The 3726-nt window shown below is 34.9% G+C and overlaps 1 long non-coding RNA gene across 1 annotated transcript; it reads right to left on the bottom strand.

The window, feature by feature from the left end:
- Positions 1-1244: 1244 nt before the first annotated feature.
- LOC113297530 lies at positions 1245-3512 on the bottom strand. The gene is made up of 4 exons (XR_003333535.1): positions 3450-3512; positions 2741-2846; positions 2534-2644; positions 1245-1284 (listed from the first exon to the last, which is right to left on the bottom strand). It is a non-coding gene; the product is annotated as an uncharacterized LOC113297530 (long non-coding RNA).
- Positions 3513-3726: the final 214 nt, after the last annotated feature.

The following is a 3726-nucleotide window of genomic DNA, read 5'->3' as shown; positions in this document are numbered from 1 at the left end:
ATAGGAACTTGAGCATCACTGGAACTCCCCTTATCATTTTCCATGGAATGGCATAAAAACTCTGTATCCCCAAATTTGGATACGATTATTTGGCTAAAGAAGTAAAAATACATTAGCACTGTGTTTTAGATCATTGGTTCCCCGGAGTGGCTTAAGGCTCTTTCATGAGAAACTCTGTGTTGCAATTTGATTAGTCATAATTTTGACATAATTTTCTTTTGTATTATCAAAAAAAGGTGTTCATTGGGCTTTCAGAAAACCCGCCTAAAACCCACCTAGAACAAGAGTTTCCCAATAGATTTATATTGGATAAAGGGGAAAGAATTCCATCACAGTAGTTCATAGAAGTATCTGGTTTTATGCATCTCAGTAGTTCTCAGTCACATGGTGGGATGAGATCCGATATGACAAGCGGCTGCTAGATTGGTTGAGAAGTGCCGATATGAGGAAAAATGATGGGGTAGGAGTTGGCAGACTTGGTTTCAATCGGCAAACCAAAAATGGGTTCACGGAAGTTATTGATTTGGCATCCATCATAAGCCGTGGCGTAAAAAAGAATAGAGTATTCCTATCAAATTATCCTGAGATGTGCATGTCATATAAAGACTAGTTGTATTTGTATGAAAGGCCATGCACCATCTGTCTCCATTTTACCCCTAGGTTAAACCTTGAAAACTTTAACCGTTTTACCTTTTTCGGGCCCTGCACTCAATCAGGCAGAATAATAAATATAGGGGAAATTAGGCTCAGGCCCAACCCATGGATAACCCATAATATGAGGCCCTTAATTAAAAAAAGTTTAAATCTAGGCCCCGAGTTTTTAAAAGACCTTGATACCCTTATGCATATTGTCAAGCCCATAATTAAATAAAATTTAAATCTAGGCCCAAAATTATTAAATCTAGGCCCGAAATTATTAAAATACAGTGCGAAGGTGTAAACAGAAGTTACACATGCATATGGCATGTGTAACCAGAAGTTACACATCCTTATGATATGTGTAATGCAAAGTTACACTTGTATATATATGCAAATAAATAGACATCAAAAAAAAAACACAAAAAAAAAAATTATTACTTTAATATTCATTTACAATAATTTCTTAGCATGTGTAACTAGAAGTTACACACGCATCTGTTTAGTGTAATTGAGAGTTACATATGTGTCTATCTAGTGTAACTGAGAGTTACACATGCATCTGACTTGTGTATTCAGCGTCAACTCCAGTTCCAGCGAGACCATTACCACGTTTAAGCAATTAGCTTTTATGAAGTTATCTAAAACCTGAAATATAACAACAAGCAATCAGTATGTATACGATTAAAATGAACAGTACATAAAACAATGTATATTTCAGTTTCACAAGCATCTGACTAGTGTAGCTAGCGGTTACACATGCATCTGAATTGTGTAACTGAGAGTTACACATGCATATAACATGTGTAACTAGGAGATACACATTCATCTGGCTAGTGTAGCTAGCAGTTACACATGCATATGACTAGTGTAACTAAGAGTTACACATACATATTGATATGTGTACCCAAAATCAGTATGTGTAAGTAACAGTTACACATCTAATTAACATGTGTAACTTGCAGATACACATGCATCTGAATTATGTAAGTAGGAGTTACACATGCATCTGACTTAGATATGTCAACATAAAATCAGCAAATCCATCTCTAAATGAATAACACTAGCAAAAACGAGAGGTGACTATCAAGCAATTACCAGTCATAAAATAATACAGTTAACCTTGCAAGTGAATGAGAAGCTCTTAATTAAGATATCACTGCTTCAGCAGAAAGACGTTGTTAGCACTGTATTAACAGAAAGACGTTTTACAGCGCTAGTCTAGATGTACCTAAGCCATTTTCATATTATCGATGACAAAGGACATTTTAAGCAACAGAAAGTAAAGCTTCAGACAGTAATTATACTGGCAGAATAATACAAACACCTGGGAACCTTGTGCTAGCACATTAATATCGCAAAAAATGATCACACAACTGATTCAGCAGGGTATAGATATGAACCCAGGAAAACAAAATGCATGTGTAATCAGTAGTTACACATGTAAACAATAGTTACACATGCATATTAGCATAAGTTACACATACAATCATCATGTGTAACTAGAAATTACACATCTAATTATTATGTGTAACTATAAGTATAACCTGCATCTAATTAGTCTAATCTGCATCCACTACTACTCCCTACTACTAGGACTTGATGTTCTTTTCTCAATTTCATAAATATAACCACTATAACATATCCCATCAAATTAGCATGTGTAACTATAAGTTACATATGCATATCCCATCAAATTAGCATGTGTAACTATAAGTTACACATCTAATTTGCATGTGTAACTAGTAGATACACATTTATTTGGCTTGTGTACCTAGAAGTTACATATTTAATTAGCATGTGTAAATACTAGTTACACATCCATAGTCTGCACCTGTTTATCCTAACATGCATCTAGCATGCAATATTGAGTTCTCAGACTCAGGCCATAACTTACCACATATCAATTCCATCGGAACCCATGTCCTGCAACTGCAACCAACACCAACTGAGTACAAATCTCAGCACCAGCCAGCTTCATTTCCTCTATTCCATACCACTGTCTTAACTGTAGTTGCACCAGTACATGTAATGTTAACTCCTAACATAAATCTACCTGAGCATCATTAACTCAAACCATTCTGATTCTTCAACCAGTGCATACCTGAGCTATATGATAGCAATAACAGTACTCGTTCATTACAAACCAATGCCAAATCTGCATCTGTACAACTTGCACACTCCTACAGCTCTCTATGAACTTTCATACTCTGAAATCAACAAATCCATAACCTGTTCAGTACCATTTCATTACAAAAGATCAGCATACCTTCCACTACAAATTTCATCAAATCATAGCATATGTATAATCAGCTAACTAACACTCATAAACAAGCATGTATAATCATCTAGTACACATAAAATGCATGTGTACTTTGGAGTTACACATGCATATAAAATGTGTAATTTGGAGTTACACATGCATATGAAATGCGTAATCAACAGTTACACATGTCATATAAGGTGTGGTGGCTCTGGTAGTCACTCCAGCATCTTCCTAGATGCTCATATACAAATCACCTCCAATACATGAATACTAGATACTTCAGTTGTAGAAGGCCAAGGAAGTACCTATTCAGATATAAACGAAGACTCACAAACATCAAATAAAACATACAACTACAGGCCAGGAGCAAACAGCTAAAAAAGGATTGGTTTCACATGAACATCATTCTTGGTTCAGTTTAAATATGTCAATATATGTGATGATATCAAGTGCCAAAGCTAGTCTATCAGTCAAGTCCAGTGAATTACTTGTAAAAGTTTCAGACAAATAACAAAAGGTACTGGCATTTAAAAATCGAAACACAAACCTTCATCCTTGCACTTCTGATACAATTAAGCAAGCTCTATGTAGTTTAACGTAGTCAATCCACTACAAAAGAAAAATTCAGGAACAAATAAAATAATCAAAATTATTGCCAGCACCATTCAATAGTTTCTAAGAACTGTATATGCATATCTCATCAAATTAGCATGTGTAACTTATAGTTACACATCTAATTAACATGTGTCACTAGTAGATACACATCCATTTAGCTTGTGTACCTATAAGTTACACATTTAATTAGCATGTGTAACTACTAGTTA

The sequence above is a fragment of the Papaver somniferum genome, chromosome 7, assembly GCF_003573695.1.
Source record: "Papaver somniferum cultivar HN1 chromosome 7, ASM357369v1, whole genome shotgun sequence".
Taxonomy (NCBI): Eukaryota; Viridiplantae; Streptophyta; class Magnoliopsida; order Ranunculales; family Papaveraceae; genus Papaver; species Papaver somniferum.
Note: the sequence above shows the minus strand (reverse complement) of the source record. Positions and strands in the feature narration are given on the sequence as shown.